Genomic DNA, 23,581 nt, shown 5'->3' on the forward strand with positions numbered 1-23,581 from the left:
TTTACAACGGTGCGCGTTATATCCGCGAAAATACGGTAATGACTTTGTCATTTTGTTTCACTCCCCCTGCCTTGGCTCTTTTTGCTTTTTATGTTTTTGTGGGGAGTTTTTAAGTTCAGATCTTTTCGTTGAGTTTTTTTAAAATGAAAACTAAACTAAACTTTAGGCTTACATACCGCATCTTCTCTATAACAGTAGAGGTTTACAAGAAATTAGAAAGGAGAACAGATGCCACATGGATTTGGAATAGTATGGAGAGGAGCGGAATTTAAAACTTTGAAAAGAGCCAAGTTTTCGGATGTTTTTGAAATGGTTGGAAAGAGCCCAGGTCGCGCAGTTGAATAGGAAAATTATTCCACAGCTCAGTAATTTTGAAAAGTAGAGACTTCCCTAAGTTTGCCAATGTAGGTCACGCCTTTCGACGTAGGAAAGGACAGTTTAAATTTTTGAGTAGATCTGGTAATGTCGGTGGCAGGTCAAAAGCGCGCCGGGACAAAGGCGCGCCCAGACAATTGAGCGCAGCGCGCGCCACCGTGCCACTCTAAATTACTGTTTTTAGTGCTCCGATGGGGGGGCGTGGGGGGGAACCCCCCCACTTTACTTAATAGACATTGCGCCGCATTGTGGGGGCGTTGTGGGGGGTGTGGGGGGTTGTAACCCCCCACATTTTACTGAAAACTTCACTTTTTCCCTGTTTTTAGGGAAAAAGTTCAGTTTACAGTAAAATGTGGAGGGTTACAACCCCCATAACGCCGGCGCGATGTCTATTAAGTAAACTGGGGGGGTTACCCCCCAAAAAAAACCCGTCGGAGCACCTAAAAACTGTAATTTAGAGCAGTGCAGCGGCGGGCGCTGCGCCTCAATTGTCGGCGCGCGCTTTTGTCTTTCGCGTCGTTGTCTATGAACCGGTAATGTCAGATCTTGCAGAATTCCAAGACAGGGGGAATTAAAGGAGGAAGAAAGCCATGCAAGATGTTTTTAAAGATGCATTTGACTGTTAGTAAGCTAGATTAGGAGCCTTGAAATGAATTTTATTTTCTGACTTATTTCAAGTCTCCCACTTTTACCTTCCCTGTTATTTTTTCCTTATTTGTCTTATTTACTATCAACAATTGTGTTTCTTTCCCCCGTTTTTTTCCCCTTTTGTTTGGTATGTTCTGTCTGGTTCGTCAAAATTGTTTGTTCTGTTCCCCCTGAAATTTGTAATTTTACTTTTTCTACATCGCTTAGAATTTTGAATAAGCGATTAATCAAATTTTTAATAAACTTGAAACTTAAATGTTAAGCAGGCACATCTACTATAATAAAACCCTAAACGCGCATGCGCACTTCAAACTTCGTGATCCCTGCGTCCGTGATCCCTAGCTCCGTGCCAGTAGAACGAGCCTGTGGCGGTTTTCTGGCTCCTACTGTGCATGCGGAGATTGAAATGGCGACCACGGATGCAAGGAGGTGAAAAACACGCCGGCGACTCCCCCCTCCCACTGTCACTCCTCTAAGAGGACCATGCGACGGAAGTAGCTGCGGTTTGGGAGCAGGTATTGATGGACAGAGGGAGCAGGGAAGATGTGCAGCTGGACAGGGGGGAGGTAAAACGAAGGGAGAAGGGCTGCTGCTGTACAGGGGGAGCAGTGAAGGGGTGCTGCTAGACAGGGGGGAGGTAAAAGGAAGGGAGAAAGGCTACTGCTGGACAGGGGGAGCAGGCAAGCAGGGCAGGATTAACCAATAGGCCAAGTAGGCACGTGCCTAGGGCCCAAAATGGTCAGGGGGGCCCGATGAAGGAGGGCATCAACATTGTTTTTCCAAATGGCGATGAGCCCCTCCAGCATCGATTGGCAATGCGGGCCCCCCTGAATGGCAACGCACCCCTACCCCATCGACTGAAAGTAAGACAAGCGAGCAACATGGGTAAGAAAGGCAACAGGAACTGTAATTGGGCAAGCGATGATGTTTGCCCAAAGCTTCCCTCTGACGCAGCTTCCTGTTTCCGCCTGGGCACATGGTGGGGTGGGGTGGGGCAGGGGGGCCCAGTGTACTTGTGTGCCTAGGGGCCCTCAATGAATTAATCCTGCCCTGCAGGCAAGGGGTGGTGGTGGACAGCCGAGGAAAGAAAGACAGACAGCGGCCAAGGAGAGACAGACAGACAGACAGAAAGCGGCCAAGTAGAGAGAGAAAGAAAGAAAGACACACACACATCTATTCTAGCACCCATTAATGTAACGGGCTTAAAGACTAGTTTAAAATAAACCCTGGAAATTATTGGAAGCCAAAGAAGATTTTTGCATGCGCGAGAGAGACGTGATTAAATTTACTTTTTGCAAAGATCAGCCTAGCAGAAATCTATGTCAGTGATATCTTCTTCCATGTTCTCTGTCTGCCTGGTAAAAATGTCTGTCTGAAGCCATTCTAACAGATTTCTTTTTCATAGCATGCATCCAGGTTGCTTCATTTTCAAATCAATGACTTATATAGCTGTACTTGAAAGGTATCAACGTAGAACAAAATCTTTTCCAGAGAAAGGAAAATGGTAAACCAGAGGGCATAATTTGAGGCTGAGGGGTGGTAGACTCAAGAGCAATGTAAGGAAGTTCTACTTTATGGAGAGGGTGGTGGATGCCTGGAATGCGCTCCCGAGAGAGGTGGTGGAGGCGAAAGCGGTGACGGAGTTCAAAAAAGGATGAACACAGAGGATCTCTAATCGGAAAATAATAGTAAATATTGAAGAACTAAGGCCAATACTGTGTCTGTATATGGCCTTTTGGTTGAGGATGGGCTGGGGAGGGCGTCAATGGCTGGGATGGTGTAGATGGGCTGGAGTGAGCTTTGACGGAGACTTCAGTATTTGGAACCTAAGCACAGTACTGGGCAAAGCTTTGGAGTTTTGCCCAGAAATAGCTAAGAAGAAGAAAAAAAATTAAATTGAATCAGGTTGGGCAGACTGGATGGACCATTCGGGTCTTTATCTGCCGTCATAAACTATGTTACTGTGTCTGAATGGATTTTTGGCCCTAAAAGGAAATAAAAATACAGTCAAAACATATGCTAAAAATAAGGCACAGTAAGGATTGACCTCTTCTAACTGAATCTGCACTCCTCTCTCTCGAACTTTGGATGCATGTTTGGTCGCTCTAATAACTCCCAATTATGATGTCCCGCAAATCTGCTTAAAGGAATTTTTAGTTTGCATGCAGGGCGTGAAAAATCCAACGCCGTCTATCCCAGACTTCACAATGTGCTGTGGGACTAACCAGTAGCATGGCGTGGTAGTTGCCTGGGGCGGTGGCTCCTCCACCCTCTTCTCCGCTCCTTCCCGACTCCCCCCCCCCTTCCCTTCCCATGTATCTTTTTAATTTTCCAGGAGTGAGCTGCCCGCATCATGTCAGCTATCCCTCTGACGTCACTTCCTGGGTCCAGAAGTAACGTTAGAGAGAGCTGACACCAACACGGGCAAGAAGTTCATAATGCTGCTCACGCAGGTAATACCGTGTTTCCCCGAAAATAAGACACTGTCTTATAATATTTTTGGGTCCCAAAAATGCACTAGGTCTTATTTTCGGGGAAACTACCCAGTCAGAAACCCACAGTATCTTTCTATCCCTCCCCCATGCCGACCGCGAGACTGACATTTCATGACCTACTTCCAAAAGGCAGCGTCGCGGCAGCAATCTAAACGGGCTGCTTCGGGCCTTCTCATGTCGGGACGTTCCACTGCCGCGTTGCTGAGGACACGTTCCAGAGCCGAATTATTTGGCAAAATGCCTAACACTATCTACTCCGCCAAGGACGCTGAGGTCACAGAATTGTTGATTGTTTGACACATCAAAGGGGAATGTTTTACGATATGTACGGACCAAAAATTCATGTTTTTCTAAAGCGGGACCATTTAGGTGCAATGCATTGTCTGGCACTTTACGGTTTTGTAGAAATCGATTGCAATTTAGAAAGTTGCTCAACGTCCATTTGTTTCTTCAAACTTTTCTAAGCTAATATTCTGCTTCTTGAATTAATTTTTTTTACTTTCTGAATATCATCTTTTTTTTTGCAGGTTATTAGATTTATGCGGTGACGGGTCAAAAGCGCGTGAGGACAAAGGCGCGCCGACAACTGAGCGCAGCCAACTGAGCGCAGGGTTTAATCGTGCCGAAGAAAGCCCGTATTTTAAAGGGCTCTGACGGGGTGTGTGTGTGGGGGGGAACCCCCCCCACTCTACTTAATAGGGATCACGCTGCCTCATGCTGCCATGTTCCAGTATAATGAGGGGGGTTACAACCCCCCAAACCCCCCACAACGCCAGCGCGATCTCTATTAAGTAAAGGGGGGGGGCTTCCCCCACCAACACCCCCCGTCAGAGCCCTTTAAAATACATTTTTTCTTTGGCGCAATGAAGTCCTGCCCTCAGTTGTCTGTGCTCGGTTGTCGGCGTGCCTTTGACCTCGCGCGCTTTAGACTATGAACCGATTTTATGCTGCTTGATTGAAGTAATGCAGTAGATGAGCGGTTGAGATGTAATTTATAGGTTGAGATGGTCTAATGTTATGATTTTTGCTGATGCGGAGGATCTTTGTTGGGCAAGTGTTGAAATACGTATGTAATCTTGTGAACCACCTTGGAAAAAGGCAGATTAAAAATGTTTTAAATAAAACAAATGATTGAAATGTGGATCTGAAACATAGGGCTTCTTTTACTAAGCTGCGCTAGCGTTTTTAGCGTGCGCGCTGAAGATTAGCGTGCGCTAACCCCCGCGCTACGTGGAAAATACTAACGCCAGCTCTATGGAGGCATTAGCGTGTAGCGCGCACTAAAACCGCTAGCGCAGCTTAGTAAAAGGAGCCCTTAGTCTCGGTGTTAGGTCAGCATATCCTCTCTCTCTCTCTTCTTCCCTTTCACCAAATAACACACATCTAGTCACAGTGGGATCTGTAGTAGTATCTGTGTTAGGATTTTTACTAGAGGAGAAATAAAGCAAAAGAGCTGCTTCCTTCTCTGCTTCCCTTTCTCTCTTCCCTCGCTCCTTTTTTCCCCCCTCAGTCTCTGCTTCCCTTTCTCTCTTCTCTTGCTCCTTTTTCCCCCCCTCAGTCTCTGCTTCCCTTTCTCTCTTCTCTCGCTCCTTTTTTTCCCCTCAGTCTCTGCTTCCCTTTCTCTCTTCTCTCGCTCCTTTTTTCCCCCTCAGTCTCTGCTTCCCTTTCTCTCTTCTCTCGTTCTTCTTTTTTCCCCCTCAGTCTCTGCTTCCCTTTCTCTCTTCTCTCGTTCTTCTTTCCCCCCCCCCTCATTCTCTGCTTCCTTCTCTGCTTCACTTTCTCTCGCTCCTCTTCTTTCCCCCTCAGTCTCTGCTTCCTTCTCTGCTTCCCTTTCTCTCTTCTCTCGCTCATCTTCCCCCCCTCAATCTCTGCTTCACTTTCTCTCTTCTTTTTTCCCCCCCTCAGTCTCTGCTTCCTTCTCTGCTTCCCTTTCTATCTTCTCTTGCTCCTCTTTTTTTTCCCCCCTCAGTCTCTGCTTCCCTTTCTCTCTTTTCTCGCGCCTCTTTTTTTTCCCCCTCAGTCTCTACTTCCTTCTCTGCTTCTCTTTCTCTCTTCTCTCTCTCTCCTCTTCCCCCTCCTCCCCATCTCTGCTTATCTTTCTGCCTCTCTTTCCTTTCTGATCCTTCTCTCTGTCTCTTTTCTCAATCTAGCCCCTCTGTCACCATTGGATTCCTGCCTTGCTCTCTCCCTTTTGCTGCCTGCAAAGCTCCAGCTTGCTCCGAGGTATTTTGAAATGACTCTAAGATTTATCCTGGTGTTTTGCTCCGAAACCCCAGCTCCTAAGATGAAAGCATACCTGAGTCCTCTGTCATCTTAAGGAGCAGTCTGACTGTCTCTCACCTGACTTCAAAAAGAGGTCTTTTCTTCACTCAGCTTTTATCTGGCTGTAGCTCTTGTACTTTTTTTTTTTTTTTTTCTTATTTTCCATCCAACTGTAGTAGAAAAAAACACACACCCCTCTTTCACTAGAGAGTAGCAGCTTTTAAAGGCGAGAAATAAATCTTAAACTAGCACTTTGGGAAGATGCTTGCTACTTTGATGCTTCTAACCAACGGTTTGGGATGTTTTTATTATTTGCCTAGCAAAACAGTGTGCTTCATTGATACATTTTTTGAGGTTGGACTCCTGATAGAGAATGACACGGTGACAAAATTCATCACCGTTCCCGTCCCCACGGATAACCGCGGGAAACCATCTTCATGTCATTCTTTAAAGAGAGAGGGAAGAATCGGAGTATAATTGGGCACAAACACTGACCCGCAAGCTTTGCTTTGAAGAATGCTGGTGTAGAAGGACTGAGGTTGAGATAGACACTACAGAATGACAGTCTCTGGTATCCAGAGCAGATATTGTGATGTCATAATGCCTCATTCCACCAGTGCCTAAGAGCCAATCACATCAGTGATGTCACAATGGCTTCATTATCCTTGGCTCACATAAGAATCAGAGTATGAATGGCCACAACCACTGACCCTCAAGCTTTGCTTTGAAGAATGCTGGTGTAGAAGGACTGAGGTTGAAATAGACACTAGAAAATGACATGGGATTATTTCCCGCGGTTATCCGCGGGGACGGGGATGGTGATGAATTTTTTCACCGTGTCATTCTCTAACTCCTGACACAGGTATTGTTTTGCAGAAACTTGGAGTGAAGAAATAAACACTAGTGGTAGAGGAGGTTGGATTTGGAGTTATCCGACCAATGAGATTGGCGAGGGTTGGGCATGCAAGGGGAGAGGGAGAAAGGGGAATAAAAAGGGTGCTCCTCCGACAGTGCACCTTGAAGTCGGCCAAAGAAGGGTTCATGTGTTTTCTAGGGAAGCTGTTTGGGTGAGGGAAGGGTCTCCAAAATGGTAGCCAGCAAGACTTTTAAATTAGCTTTTCCCACAATATATGCTTTCTAAATTAGGTATGCAAAGAAATTCAGCTGCTCTGCACACCCTCACGATGAAAATCCATCTGTCTTGGGTTGTCACGGTAAGAGACCCTTTCAACAAATATTTTTAGAGGAGAAGGCAAGGCCCGTGTGGTCTCGAAGGCTCACGTACTTGAGCATCTTTGGATCAGCTTTCTGTGGGTCCAGTAAAAAGTACCACAGCCTGCAGAAAATCCTGGAAATGTAATAAAAACATTAATGGGAAATGGAAAAAAAATAAATAAATAGCATAGCATGTAGGATCCAGATCTGAGTAGTGATAGTCTGTATGGCTCCATGTTAAATAGGCCAGATGAGCCAGGCCTAGTTTTACCCCATTGCACGTATGGAAATGAAGTTCTGGTTTCTCTAAGAAAAGCAGGAATTCCATCTCCGTGCAAGCTCTGTTTCATTACACTTATTACCTGTCCCTTCTTTAAACAGAGTTTCAGTGATTAATAATCACATTAAATATAATCCATTTAAAACCAACACACAACAAGGCATCTCCTCTCAGCCCTTTGTCTGTCATGGGGGTTGCCTGAAGTCCGTTGCGGCTTCTTCTCCCTGCCAGGCTGGGTAGCACAAACATCTGAAATACTGGAAGCTGGCTGCGACCTTTGGCAAAATTCAAGCAACCTAGCCGTAGGCAAGGCTGAACTCTTAGACACACTGAGGGCCAGGTGCCAGGATCTTTGATCTTTCTGCTTCTCCACACTCTTACGATTTATTCCAGCTGGAGCAGCCTTCACTTTGCCTGCATGCATTTCCCGCTACATAGCTTAAGGGGCTGGACTGGAAGTGGAGTTGGGGAGTCGCACATTCACAGTGACTAGCCCGTACAGTAAGCAGGGCTGCGTTCGCGCTCACACTATCATCGGTGCCCTTATACTAAACCGCACTAAGAAATGGACTTACTGTGCCCTTTTATGGTTCTTTCCCCATCCACTAAGCCCATTTCTCATTTCAGTGAAGGCGACCTTAGCTGCTCCGTTCCTTTATTATATCTATTACTTTGTCTTTATTGAGTTTAAATTTAATGATAATAGCAATCATAATGAAATAAAACAGTGTCCATCACACAATAAATCATATAAAACAATATAGGAAAAATTGAACATTCTTTCTACTGTTAATTAGTCCACAATCATTGAGGGAGGGGTATCACAGATCAGAGACTATTTAATCCAACATTTTGTCTGGAAAAATTCAGGCAGGCTGAGGTGGACCCAATTTACTAACTAGGAACGTTTATCTTGGTTACTAATACGGGTACTTGCAGTCGTCGCCTCCTTATCCAAAATAAACCTCTAACTGTGCAGATTCAAAAAAGGTATATCTAGCTCCCCTAAAATTAACTAAACATTTACAGGGGTATTTCAGTATAAACGTAGCTCCAATTTTTAACACCTGTGGTCTCGAGAGCAAAAACTGTTTCCTTTTTTTCTGAGTTATCTGGGTACATTCTTATTTTTTATATGTATAACAATTTTTATTAAAAGAATCAAATAATCAGTACAATAGGATAATACAAAAATACATTCAATACAATAAGAATTGCAATAATATTTCATACAAATTTAAATCATTCTTTCAAATTTAATTTCCATATGAATTAATTCAATCTTATCTACACCCCCCTTAATTCCATCCCCTACCCACTATCTTCCCCTAAATGAAATCCCTCACCCTGGATGAAAGTTGACAAAAATAAAGAATTAAAATAAATAACTGGAATGTAATTATTAAACCTAATTTTCATAATAAATCATTGATAACCAAACTTCGTATTTTTGGTGAAAGATTCTGAATATAAGGATCCCAAACGTCCATAAAAAGATGAGTTTTTTTAGGCGAACCTTGAACCTCCCAACTCTCAAATAAAAATAAGCGATGTACCGGTAATTGATTCCTCCAATGCCAACAACTTGGAGATTCTTTCTGCAACCAAAATTGCATAATACATTTATGCCCAATCATACAGTCTTTCTGAAATAAAAGACATTTTAGTTGGCCAAAAACCCCACAAGCTGATGCTTTACCAAAAATTATTCCCCTAGGACAACCCACTATCGAATTACCCCATAAAGAACCCAAAAATAATAGGATGGCAGACCAAAATGAGTTGATCAAAGGACACAACCAAAAAGCATGAGATAATGTGCCAGGATCTTTATTACATTTTATACAAATTGGAGTTAAATTTGCATGAAAAGCTTGAATTTGGGAAAAATAAGCCCTATGCAAAATTCTATAAGTACATTCTCTCCAAACACACCCTTTTATAATCTTTGGTAGTCTATTAATAGATTGAGTAAAATCAAGAAGAGAAATCTGAATTCCCAACTCCTCATTCCAATTTTGTAGAATTTTATCATATGTACGGGTAGGTAATATATTCCGCCACCACTTGTGTAATAAAGAAACTGAAATAGGCACATCATCACATTGATTAAAAAAAGAAATAATTCTGTCATGAACTCCACAAGAAAAATTCAATCTCTTCAATTTATTAATATAATTTACCAATTGCATATACGCATATAATGATCCAGGACCCCTTCCCACTACAATTCTTATTCTTATTTTTTGATTCAGAAACAAAACATCTTTATACATTTAAAACAACAACTTCAAAAGCCAATCTCTATCTGAAACTAAAGCTAATTGAACAAAAAGTGTAGCAACCGTTAAATGCTCTAATTAGTTACATCAATTTCGACTTGATACATATGTGTTTCGGCCCTGTGGCCTGCTTCAGGAGTCTGAACGAAACTACCGCGAAACAAATCAAAAAGCCTCCACTGGTTATTGCCTTTTTAACAACGTCCTTGATATTGAAACCCTAAAAAGAGCATACGCTCTTGAGAACCGAGTTTGTCTGCCGCTGGCCACAGGGCCGAAACACATATGTGTCGAGTCCAAATAGATATAATAAAGCAGGGTTGCCCAAGTCCGGTCCTTGAGATCTACTGGCAGGCCAGGTTTTCAGGATATCCACAATGAACATGCATGAGAGAAATTTGCAAACCAAGAAGGCAGTGCAGGCAAATCTCTCTCATGCATATTCATTGTGGATATCCTGAAAACCTGGCCTGCCAGTAGATCTCGAGGACCGGACTTGGGCAGCCCTGCTTTAGAATGTACCATGCGATAAATCAGGGGTAGGGAACTCCGGTCCTTGAGAGCCGTATTCCAGATGGGTTTTCAGGATTTCCCCAATGAATATGCATAAGGGAGATTTGCCTGCACTGCCTTCTTGGTATGCAAATCTCTCTCTCATGCATATTCATTGTGGATATCCTGAAAACCTGGCCTGCCAGTAGATCTCGAGGACTGGACTTGGGCAGCCCTGTAATAAAGAAACCTAAGGTTGCCTTCACTGTTTTTCTTGCCATTGACATTCCTTATCCATGGGAGAGAGATGCCTATCGTGCAGCGTGGGTTTGAACCCACGACCTCAGGGTGCTGAGGCTGTAGCTTTAACCACTGCGCCTCACTCTTTTTGTGCCACCCCTGCCCTACTGCCTTTCAAAATGGATGTTGACAGCAGCAAACAAGGGCTGATGCCTGACAGTCCACTTAAACACAAAACCTCTTGTTCGTCCATCAAAGGCATCTTCCCTAGCGGTTCATAGACAATGGCGCGAAAGACAAAAGCACGCAAGCGCGCCGCCGTGCCACTCTAAATTACAGTTTTTAGGGGCTCTGACGGGGGGGTTTGTTGGGGAACCCCCCCAGTTTACTTAATAGACATCGCGCCGGCGTTATGGGGGGTTTGGGGGGTTGTAACCCTCCACATTTTACTGTAAACTGAACTTTTTCCCTAAAAACAGGGAAAAAGTGAAGTTTTCAGTAAAATGTGGGGGGTTACAACCCCCCATGCCCCCCCATCGGAGCGCTAAAAACAGTAATTTAGAGCGGTGCGGCGGCACGCACTGCGCTCAATTGTCTGGGCGCGCCTTTATCCCGGCGCGCTTTTGACCTGACACCTCCCTAGCACTAAGTTTCCAAGTTTATTTTATATTTCATATACCGACAATCAGCGAGTACCTAAAAATTAAGGTGCATTTTGTTTAAAAAAAAAGGAACATTTCATAAAATATAACATAAGTGACTAAAGAAAAACAGACAATTTTGGTACGCGAGGTTCTGGGGTTGGGGCAGAGTGAAATACATCGAGATAAAAATAAAATTTTGAAAGGAAGGTAAGAGGGGGAGGGTAAAAAGGAAGGAGGGGGTGTCGCTTCTTAAAAGTGGTTCTCATTCATCACTGTGCTTAAGTGGAATTAGCAGGGGTTAGAATCCTATCTCATATTTGATATGCGTCCCCGAATGAGAATGTTTTAATTTTAAGTTTGCTCTTAAATTTATCAAGGGATTCTTCGAGTCGAATGTCGGACGGGAGAGCGTTCCAAAGGGCAGGGGCTGTAACAGAAAATATAGCATTGCGAGTATAGAATAGCTCCTTAATGGAGGGAATAGTTAGTACGTTCTGGTTAGTAGATCTTAGAGCTCGTGAAGTGACATAAGGGATGAGATATTTATCTAGGAAGGCTGGGGGAGGGGGGTGTATTAGATTTTGAAAGCGAGTAGGAGTATCTTGTATGTTCAATGTGATATCGGTAACCAGTGAGCTTCGCAGAGTAACGGGGTGACGTGGTCATATTTCTTTGCCTTATACGGTATATGAGTTTGATGGCCTTCTAGAGTAACTTGCTGATCTTCTGGTTGCTATTTGCCAAAGTATAATTTGATTTTGCCTTCTGCTGACCACTCAATTTCTGCATGACTGCTATGTCATGGGTAAAAAAAAATATATGCCGAGAGTGCCCTACAATAACTCTTAAAGGAACTTGTGTCCCTGTGTAAACACTTTATTAAACCTTTAGGTATTTGACATCTGAATATTTTGATTACTAAGATCCGTAGGGCTCTGCAAAATTTGCACAAATGTGTAAGCTCCCCGATAATTTACATTTTCATCATAATACGGTTGAACAATTGCTTGTGCCCACTACCTATGTGGAATTTAGGAAACGCCTAAAAACACATCTGTTCATGAAATACTTAGGAAACCAACCTATACAATCTCAATCATCAACAAATGATCGCTAGAGCTATCAATAATTAAGTCTGTACTTTGTTTATTCCAATTAATCTGTAACATTACTAATCTGTAACATTTCTAATAATTGTAAACCGCTTAGAACTTCACGGTCCTGCGGTATATAAACTGTTATTATTATTATTATATTATTATATAAGAATGAGAGATTATTTCTACGCTCTTCTCGTGAGTCAGAAAGTAGGGGGTTGTTTTGTCTTGGCACGATCTTGAAAAATGGGAAAAGAGCCACAAACAATGGTGACCCAGGCTGCTGGTGAGAAGCATGAAGGCCAGGTAACTTGGTACTTCAAGTTAATTGTCTTTTTATTATCAAAAAGAACCGGCCAATAGTCTTTCATCATTAATGGAAGCTTTGTTCACATCAAAGGAAGTAAGTGGGATGGAACTGGACTTTGTAGCTGCAGATTTTTACTATTCTCATGCAGACTAACAATTTTACTGGAAGTATTGTAGGACTAGCTCAAGACAAATAAAGGCAGCCACTCTTATAAGGCTTCATCTCCGTGGTAGAAGGTTAGTCTCAGGAACCATTGGGTAATTATTCTGCTGTAGAGACAGACACTCTGGGCTCCTTTTACGAAGCTGCGTTAGTGACATAATCACGCGCTAACCCCCGCGCTAGCTGAAAAACTACCGCCTGCTCAAGAGGGGACGGTAGCGGCGAGCGCGGCCTTCGGTTTAGCACGCGCCTTCGCTTAAACCGCTAACGCGCCTTCGTAAAAGGAGCCCTCGGTGTGGCATGGGACCGTCATTGTTTTGCTCCAAACAAATCGTGGTACTCTGTGGCAAAGGATTATTCTCATTGTGTCAGGCAGTATTATAAATGCGTGAGAAATAGGCTGATTTAATTTGAAGTAAAAACAATATCACTACCGGCTCAAACTCCTAGGTACCGGAGCATTCCAAAATAATTCTTAACCTGGTGCGACAGAAGGGTAGCTCGGCTTGCATAGAACATTGCAATAGTTTTCTTTGTGCTCCAGGAGCTGTGTTTTCATTACCCTTATATCACATGCCCGAAGAGATGCCAGTAAATATCATCTTTCCCTATTTCCATTCTAGTCAAGAGACCACACATGCGTGGTTTTGTTTGTTTGTTTGGGGGTAGGGGGGGGTTACCAGAAGCCTCAAGATTCTTTGATCAATCCACCAGTTGACTCTGCAAAAGGCTTGTTTGCTGCTATAAGATGACATCATTTGCCATTAAACAAGCATGGAAGACATTAGGAATGAAGCCTCCTACAGATGTTCACTGATCTGCAATTAGAGCTGCCAGCTGACTTTGTTCTTTCCCCAGCCATGGTCTTGCTTTAACTCTGTTGCACATGTGGAGATGTGACCCGGTTTTCGTTTGGAAATTAGATCTACAAGTCCGCTCATGCAATGACGTAAAACCAAGTCTGGCTTCACCTGTATTGCACTTATTATTTTGTGTACCCCCCCACTCCTGATCCATATATTCAGCTTTTACAGGTCTATGATGGAGAGAGTGGCGTAGCAGGGTAGGAGGCACCTGGGGCAGTGGCACCCCCACTCGCCCTCCTTTCCGCACTCCCAATGCCACACTTGCGCCCCCTCCCTTCCCTCTCCGACCTTTTTAAATCTTCGCCAGCGTGAGCAGCTTCTCCGGTCTGCTGCTCCCGCCAGCATTGGCTTTCCCTCTGATGTCACTTCTGGCCCCTCTAATTGAGCAGCGTTAATAGAGCCAATTAAAAAAAATGAAGTGCCTAGATCAATTAAGCATGGTACCTAAATGTAGGCTTTTTTTTTTTTTTTTTTTTAAATAGAATCGGGGCCTTTTTGATCATCTCTGAGACAGTGGGCAAGGTCCTTAGGGTAGATTTTAACCAGAAACTGCTGCAAGTTTCAAAGAGAAATACATGTCCGCTTTCCCCTTGAATCTTTCTGCATCTCCTTTTTATATGTATTTCATAGACAATACTGCATGTGAAGTTGAAAAATACAATCTAAAGATGTTTACATCCCTCAGCTTAAGCATTAACAGGCTCAATTCCTGAGTATCTTATTATTACAAGTTCCAAACATCTTTGAAATTTGCATCCACTGTTTTCATTCCCTTCAGTTAAGGGATGTAAATACAAGAAATTTCAGGAACGACTGCTATCTTTTCAGGCAGCCTCGTGGACTAGGCCAAGCAGGGGTAGGCAATTCCGGTCCTCGAGAGCCAGATCTAGGTCAGGTTTTCAGGATCTCCACAATAAATATGCTTGAGATAGATTTGCATCTCAAGGAGGCAGTGCATGCAAATCCATCTCATACATATTCATGGTGGAGATCCTGAAAACCTGACCTGGCTCCGGCTCTTGAGGACCGGAATTGCCTACCCCTGGACTAGGGATTTAACTCATATATTTACATTTCCAATTTCATACCAACAATTTCATCATGTCTTAAAAACGTATCTTTGTAGGGAATCTTTTGGAAGTTAGAATCTGGATCCTTATTAATTTGTATTACCGCATAGAACTTAATGGTATTTGCAGTTTACAAGTGAGTTTTATGGCATGCTTCCTTTAAATGCAGCTAAATGTATGTGTGCTCACAGTGGCATAGTAAGGGGGGACAGGGGGACGGTCCGCCCCGGGTGCCATCTTGGTTAAGGTGCCAGCACCCGTCCTCCTCTCTGCTTCCCCCTCCCCCCACTACCGCATGGGTGCCCCTTCCCTTCCCCCGTAGCTCTTTAATGTTCCAGGCTCGAGCAGCAATTCCAAACTGCTGCTCACGCCAACGTTGGCTCTTCCTCTGATGTCACTTCCTGGACCCGCAGCTAGGAAGTGACATCGGAGGAAGAGCCAACACTGGCACGAGCAGCAGGTTGGGCTTGCTGCTCGCGCCAGGAACGTTAACGAGGAATGGGGAAAGGAAGGGGCATGTGCGAGCGGCAGGAGGGGAGCGGGCGGGCGTGGGAGGGGCACCACCACCCCCGGGCATCTCTAACCCTTGCTGTGCCACTGGCGCTACGGATCAACATGCTCAGACTTAATCACATTAAGCAGGAGAATTTTCAGAGCAAAAGGCCCTCTGATCTTAGTGGGAATTCTTCACCTGCATTCCTGCAAGCGGGGATGGTGTATCAAGATTGTGTTCACATTGCAAGGAGCAGGCAGGTCCCCTGGGAGTTCTGTAAATTGCAAATGTGATATTGATGCACCATTTCTGCCAGTTAGGAGCAGAAGTAGAAGATTCCTACTGTCTTTCCCCGAAAATAAGATCGGGTCTTATATTAATTTTTGCTCTAAAAAATGCACTAGGGCTTATTTTCATGGATGTCTTATTTTTTCCATGTACAACAATATCTCCCTTCCTCTCCTCCATCCCAATTCTTCCTCTTCCCCTCCCCCCCCCCACTACGTGCAGCATCTTTCCTCCCCTTCTAAAGCAGCAGCGGTAATGCTCTGAACAGGCTGCTTCACAGCTTTCCCCGCTAGAGCTTCTCTCCCCCATGTCACCGATGTCATCAGTGATGCGGCAGAGGGAAGGCCCCAGCGGGGAAGGCCGTGAAGCAGCCTTTTCAGAGTGCTGCCGCTTTAGGAGGCCTTGGAGCGGAGGTATGTCAGGTCTCACCGGGGTGGAGGGTCACTGAATTGATGAGTATGATTTTTTTTTTTTTTCAGACAATCAGTCGGGGATGGAATCAGGGAGTGTTTGGTGGAATTTGGGGGATGATGGGGCCAGCGGTAGGAGGAATTGGGCATGCCTCATGCCACAGACATTTGGGAGGGGGGCTTGGGGGGTTGATCTTAACTGGTGCTTATTTTTGGGGTAGGGCTTATATTAGGAGCAACTTTAAAAAATCATGCTAGGGCTTATTTTCCAGTTAGGTCTTATTTTGGGGGAAAGACCGTGTATGGCTGAAAAGGATTAACATTTCAGACAGCCAGATTACTTAGCTGAATTGTTGTTTACCGATGTCGAGGGTAGTTGTATAAACCATTTTTGTTCAGAATGTAAATGATTCTTTAAAAATTAGGTTACACATGAAAGCAAACCAGCACATTCTTTTTTCAGTCTGCACACAGGGTGGAGTCTGTGTCTGACTCATACATGTTAGCTTTACATACATGTTAGCTTTACATCTCCTCTCAAGCAGGTATTATGACTGCCGGGCCCCTTGAACGCAGGTGTTCTTGCATGCCTTTTTAAAACCGTGCCAAAAAGGGCCCTTTTACTAAACAGCAGTAAAATGTGGCCTATGTGTGCCCTCAGGCAGGTCATTTACACATGCCACTGTGTCGCCAATATATATATACACCACGTTCTGCAAATGTCTGACAAACCTGGCTCTATGCACAAAATCTCTATGAAGGGTCTAATGCAATCCAAATCACATACTAAGACCTACTCGGTATAAGGAGAAGACTATCAACAACCCAGTAGTTACGAAAACCTTAACTCTTAACTGCTGCTTAGGAGAATGTTATTTGTAAAGGTTGTTATCTGTTAAGGTTGTAATCTGTTCTTTTACTAAGTGATTGCATGTATGTACAGGATATATAATTTTTCTGTAATTCTTATGGTATTTGTGACCTAGAACGCTGATCTGCGAGGATTTGGTGGGATATAAGCCTACATATAACATAACATAACATTATTACCACTAGGGCATAATGGCCAATTTTCATATACAGTCAAACCTCGGTTTGCGAGTGTTTTGCAAGATGAGCAAAACATCTGCTAAATTCTGGGAGGGTGCCCTTGTTGCGAAGTGACAGGCTCTGAGGAAGGTACTGGTGAGAGCGCCTTCCAACGGAGATGGGGGGGAGGGCGGTGCATGCGTTCGCTCGAGGTGGGGCTATTTCTGTGCAGCTCACGCGCCTGGTTAGAGCTCCTGTATGTGCGTTTGGAGCTCTGGGAGGCGGGGTCGGCGGGTGCGTACAGGTCCGGCCAGTGCTGGTGGTGTGTACGTTCCAGCGGGTAACGGGGTGTGCACTGGGTTGCTGCGGAGCCGCGAGGCCCTCCTCCGTTATAGGCCTGGGAAAGCATGGCGAACACCCGCCTGCGGGTTCGCCGCTTCTGCTCCACACGGCAGTGCCACGCCGGCTTCTGCGGCAGTACCGGGCCCAGCTTGGGAAGCAACGGCGGCTGCTAAGACAGGAGCAGCAGTGCCAGGGAACCGCCCAGGCTGCAGTTCTTCTCTTCTTCCTCCTCTTCCGGCACTCGGCGTCTTTCTCCTTTTTATTGTATACAGGTACATTAGTTTTTGGCTTATTTTATGTATTAGTTTTTGAGTTGTGGAACGAATCATCTGTTTTTTCATTATTTCCTATGGGGAAATAAGCTTTGATATACGAGTGCTTTGGATTACAAGCATGCTTCCGGAACGATTGATGCTCGTAAACGAAGGCACCACTGTATTTACTATTAATGGAATCCCGCTAATTTTCCCATTAATGCATGGCCATGAGTGTGTGAATCCCTATTACCACCTATTTTGTAGGCGGAAGGAGTGGCAGTCCGCCCCGGGCACCATGCTGGTGGGGGCACGGCAACCCTCCTCCTCTCCGCCCCTACTCCTCCCCTCACTACGCACTTGCCCCCTTCCCTTCCTTCTAGCTGTTCACCGCCTCGAGAAGCAAGAACTTCAACGTGGTCCTCGCGACCGCGTCGTCTCTCCCGCAGACGTCGCTTCTAGGTGCTGCATATAGGAAGTGATGTCAGAGGGAGAGCCGACGGGGTCACAAGGAGCACGTTGAAGTTCTTGTTGCTCGCGGCGGCGAACAGCTAGAGGTGTGGGGGAAGGGGGCTGCGGGGGCGGAGATGAGAATGGAGAGGGGCACCCCCCGGGCTCCTTTAACCCTCGCTATGCCACTGTGCGGTACAGACACACGCACTAAACCTGTGCTAATTAGTTTGTGCGCAGCAGTGCCTACTTGCTAACCAATTAATGCGGAACATGCCCACTCTCCATCCCCAGACCCGTTCCTAGCGCTAAAAAAAGAAATGTTATTTTTGGCACCTGAGTGGCACATGATAATCCCCAAATTACTGTGGCGCACCTCAGCATGCCTTGCAATAAATCATTTTTGCTGCACTAAGCACTCATTAGTGTTTGCAAATAATGATAATATAAACATAAACATCGCTAAAACGTCTCTTTAACAAATTCTAATTCCCAATTCTTGCCCAATCCCCCTCAGCTATCCTCATCCCAATCCCCAATTCTCTTGATTTTAGATTAACTCATCCTTCTTCCCATTTGTAAAGGTACTCCACCCAAATTGTTTTCCCCTGCACCCCAATCTCTGACTAGATACTTCCTTTTGATTCAAACCATCTTGGTTCTCTTCCATTTGCAATTTGTATCCCAGAAAGTTCTTTTTCTGTTCCCTTTACATCTCATACACTCATTGTATGTATCTTGTTGTAAACATCTCTTATTTCTTGTTGTAAACATCTCATACACTCATTGTATGTATCTTGTTGTAAACATCTCTTACTTCTTGTTGTAAACATCTCATACACTCATTGTATGTATCTTGTTGTAAACCGCTTTGAACTCATGGTATAGCGGTATATAAGAAATAAAATTATTATTATTATGATTTCAAATATGTTTATTGAGTTTCAAATACAAATAGAGAAACAACTAATGGAGCAGAAACATCAAATAACAAATGAACAATGAGGTTCAACAGAACCATCAGGAAATCCAGAGGGTTAATACACAAAATACCTCATGTAGAACCTTAGGGGGATAACCAGATGGTCCAAAAGGGACCAAATATAATCCTGAAGAGGAAGAGAAAAAGAGGAGAGAAAGGAAAGATGAGGAGAAAAAGAGCAAAGCCAGGGAGATATTAAGGAAGTGAAGCAATTATATAAAGAATGCAGGACGGACATCCCGACCTCATATGGGGTAGCAGAGAAGGAAAGAGGATAAAGACGGTACCATCAGAACCATAGGGAAAGACAACGGTTAAGGAGAGAAATGTTGAATAGGTTCCCAAATTCGGGAAATAAGCAGAGCTCTGTTTGAAAATTCTGCCGCTTTCGTCTCATACAAATAGATCCACCAGAAGACAACATTAAGTAAGTCTGCAGACTTCCAATTGTGAAATATCATTTGAATCGTTATAGTGATCAGTATATTAAGAAGAGATTGTTGACTGGCAGAAAGAGGGTCTGACACCGCTAAAGCTCTAAAAATTAAGATATCAAAGGAGAATTCAGAGGAAATAGGTATAATACGCTGGATAAGGCGCCATATTCGTGCCCAAAACTCCTTTAGAATGGGACATGCATATATCGTATGATGAAGATCCCCTAACTCCGACGCACAGTGCCAACATAGATTGGAATCTCTGAGACCTGCCATAAACATCTTATTGGGCTTTATAAGCAAGAAAATATAAAGATTGAGATAAGCTAGCCGATGCCGTTGGACGAACAATTTTACTGAAATAAAACGCCCTACTTGCAAAAACAATCGGAATGCTGCAATATATTTGGCACTATGTTGCTATTTTTGAAAATACTTTACAGCGCTCCGATTGTTTTTGGAAGTAATAATAATAATATTATTATTATTACTAGTATTTTAGCCCGTTACATTAACGGGTGCTAGAATATGTCTGTCTGTCTGTCTTTATTTCCGTCTCTTTCTCTCTGTCTGTCCTGCTGTCTTTCTTTCTGTTTCTCTCCATACCCCTGTCTTTTTCTTTCTGTCTCTCTTCCTCCCGCTGTCTTTCTTTCTGTCTCTCTCCCTCCCTGGCCCCCTTTGTCTGTCTGTCTTTCTGTCTCTCTCCCTGTCCCTGTGTCTTTCTTCTTTTCTTTCTGTCTCCCTTCTTCCCCATGGTGGTAGAATATATGTCTGTCTTTCTTTCTGTTTCTCTCCATACCCCTGTCTTTTTCTTTCTGTCTCTCTTCCTCCCGCTGTCTTTCTTTCTGTCTCTCTCCCTCCCTGGCCCCCTTTGTCTGTCTGTCTTTCTGTCTCTCTCCCTGTCCCTGTGTCTTTCTTCTTTTCTTTCTGTCTCCCTTCTTCCCCATGGTGGTAGAATATATGTCTGTCTTTCTTTCTGTTTCTCTCCATACCCCTGTCTTTTTCTTTCTGTCTCTCTTCCTCCCGCTGTCTTTCTTTCTGTCTCTCTCCCTCCCTGGCCCCCTTTGTCTGTCTTTCTGTCTCTCTCCCTGCCCCTGCCCCTGTCCCTGTGTCTTTCTTCCTATCTCCTTCCCTACTTCCCTGTCCAGCAGCCACAGCATTCCCTCTCCCTCTATTTACCGCGAGAGGAGCCTGCACGGACCTAACAGCCTGAGCCCCCAGAAGTGTAACTTCCCGGCGGCTCCTCTCACGATCGCCGCCTTCTCCGACGCAGGAGCAGCTCGTGAGAGGAGCCGCTGCAGCGTCTTTGAAAAGTTGAAAAAAACTTCGGCCCGTCTCCGAGCTCAGCCGTGGCGGGCTACAGCTGCCGCAGCCTGCAGCCGCCGACAGCTGCCGCGGCTGACATCCGCCTTGCCGTATTTTTTATTTTTTTTAGTTGTAAGACGCGGCGGTGGCTCCTCTCATGATCCCCACCTGCGTTGAAAGTCCGACGCAGGCGGGGATTGTGAGAGTAGCCACCTCTGCGTCTTTCAAAGAACCGTAAGCCGTGCATGCGCACTTCCTATGGGTTGCTACAGCTCACGGAAAACGGACCCACGCGATGGGAGTGCGCATGCGCGGCCTAGCAATTTATTATATTAGATTATTTGGCACTATGTTGCTATTTTTGAAAATATATTGCAGCATTCCGATTGTTTTTGCAAGTAGGGCGTTTTAGCGATGTTTATGTTTATATTATCATTATTTAAGTCTCCATGACAAAAAATTTTCTAATTGGATTATGGCATTATCGGCACTTACCGTACACCTTGGATATATGTGATGTGAGGGGTAAAACCTACGGTGCATCTATTTGGGGCACGTGATTTTTGGGATAAACCCTGGTGGATTCTTATTGATTGTATCACAAGATTCCCCATTAACTGATCTTAGCCACATGGTGTAAGTGCAGTATTGTATATGTATATTATACATATCAAAATACCATGAAAGCTCAACATGAATTAAATCAGGTGATCGTAATATAACTCTAACTAATTACCTTAAATTTTAAATACATATAACTTCTTAAATAAATAAATGTGTGAATGTGAAAAGCTCAGACCCAACAACCAGCCTCTAGTCTAGTTAACAACCTGCTCAATGTTGATCACTAGAGGTGATTGGGTTCATAGACAAAAGCGCACGACGACAAAGGCGCACCGACAACCCAGCGCAGACAACTGAGCGCAAGGCGGAAGCGCGCCGAAGAAAAACAGTATTTTAAGGGGCTCCGACGGGGAGTGTTGGTGGGGACCCCCCCCCCACTTTACTTAATAGAGATTGTGCCGGCGTTGTGGGGGGTTTGGGGGGGTTGTAACCCCCCTCGTTTACTGGAAACTTAACTTTTTCCCCCTTTTTTAGGGAAAAAGTGAAGTTTTCAGTATAATGTGGGGGATTACAACCCCCAAACCCTCCACAACGCCAGCGCGATCTCTGTTAAGTAAAGTGGGGGGGTTCCCCTCCCATACCCCACGTCGTAGCCCTTTAAAATCCTGTTTTTCTTCGGTGCGCTTCCGCCTTGCGCTCAGTTGTCTGCTCTGGGTTGTCGTCGCGCACTTTTGACCTGTCACCGGTGATTGGGTCTACTGTGGATTGGGTCTGAGCTTTTCACAACACACACATTTATTTAAGAAGTTATATATATATTATAAAAGCTTTATGCCATTCATTCAGTAGGAGACTTAGAGCAGGGTTTTCTATAGTTATGGTTTGGTTTGTGCCATTGTCTAATGAAATCTATGGAAAGTTGCTTTTCCAGTATCTCCTTTTTATAGTTTGATACAGGGTGTGCATAGCCTTTTCTCAGGTGTTGGTATCCCACAGTAGAGAATGACATGGGGACAAATTATTCCTCATCCCTGCAGGAACTCAATTTCGCCGTCCCATCCCCGTGAGTTCTGTAGCTGTCCCTGTCCCCGCCCCATTCCTGGAAGCTCAGCCTTAACCGGCACAAACCTTGAACACTTAAGATTTTAATGTGTTTGAGGCTTGTGCAAATGAGGACAGAGCTTGAAGGAATGGGGCAGGAAAAGAACTCGCCAGGACGGGAAAATGAGTTCCCGCAGGGATGGGTAAAATTTGTCCCTGTGTCATTCTCTACTTGGGAGAACAGTATATAAAATTGTATAAATAAATAGTGGTGAAAAGTTTCAGTCTCTGATAACCAGAACTGGTATTGTGACATCAGAATGCCTCAGTCCACCAATGCCTAAGAGCCAGCCTCATCAGTGATGTCACATTGGCTTGAATGTCCTATACTTGGTTCGCTTTTGCTACATTTTGATTTCTAGAGTGGTGCAGTGAAGAGAATGACACGGGGACACGTTTTTCCCCGTCCCTGCAGGAACTCAATTTCCCCTACCCGGCCCCACGAGTTTTGTCACTGTCCCTCTCCCTGCCCCATTCCTGCAAGCTCTACCTTATCTGCACAAGTCTCGAACACTTATGATTTTAAAGTGTTTGAGGCTTATGCAGATGAGGACAAAGCTTAGGTATTGGTGGAATAAGGCATTATGACATCACAGTCGGCTCCAGAATGTTGCTACTTATGATTTTAAAGTGGTTGAGGCTTGTGTAGATGAGGAAAGAGCTTATTCATTGGTGGAATGAGGCATTATGACATCACAGTCTGAGCTCTAGAATGTTGCTACTTATGATTTTAAAGCGTTTGAGGCTTGTGCAGATGAGGACGGAGCTTAGGCATTGGTGGAATGAGGCATTATGACATCACAATTTGAGCTCTAGAATGTTGCTACATGGGATTTCAAAGCGTTTGAGGCTTGTGCAGATGAGGACGGAGCTTAGGCATTGGTGGAATGAGGCATTATGACATCACAATTTGAGCTCTAGAATGTTGCTACATGGGATTTCAAAGCGTTTGAGGCTTGTGCAGATGAGGACAGAGCTTAGGCATTGGTGGAATGAGGCATTATGACATCACAATCTGAGCTCTAGAATGTTGCTACATGGGATTTCAAAGCGTTTGAGGCTTGTGCAGATGAGGACGGAGCTTAGGCATTGGTGGAATGAGGCATTATGACATCACAATTTGAGCTCTAGAATGTTGCTACATGGGATTTCAAAGCGTTTGAGGCTTGTGCAGATGAGGACAGAGCTTAGGCATTGGTGGAATGAGGCATTATGACATCACAATCTGAGCTCTAGAATGTTGCTACTTAGGATTTTAAAGCGTTTGAGGCTTGTGCAGATGACGACGGAGCTTGCAGGAATAGGGCAGGGAAAGGAAAAGAACTCACAGGGACGGGATGGGAAAAAATTTGTCCCCGTGTCATTCTTTATCCCACAGTATAGTTTTTGTTCTAAGCTTCAGAATTTCTAGTCTAGAGGGTTGTTATTGAAAGCTGCAAAACATGTCTCTCATTGGTGACTGAGCAGGTGGAGGAGAGGTGTGGTTAC

At 44.4% G+C, this 23,581-nt stretch overlaps 1 protein-coding gene across 3 annotated transcripts in view; it reads left to right on the forward strand.

Moving 5' to 3' along the window:
• LGR6 (leucine rich repeat containing G protein-coupled receptor 6) overlaps positions 1-23,581 on the forward strand; it is a 213,893-nt gene that overhangs the window by 61,005 nt on the left and 129,307 nt on the right. The window lies entirely within an intron of this gene.

The sequence above is a fragment of the Geotrypetes seraphini genome, chromosome 13, assembly GCF_902459505.1.
Source record: "Geotrypetes seraphini chromosome 13, aGeoSer1.1, whole genome shotgun sequence".
In the NCBI taxonomy this organism is placed as follows: Eukaryota; Metazoa; Chordata; class Amphibia; order Gymnophiona; family Dermophiidae; genus Geotrypetes; species Geotrypetes seraphini.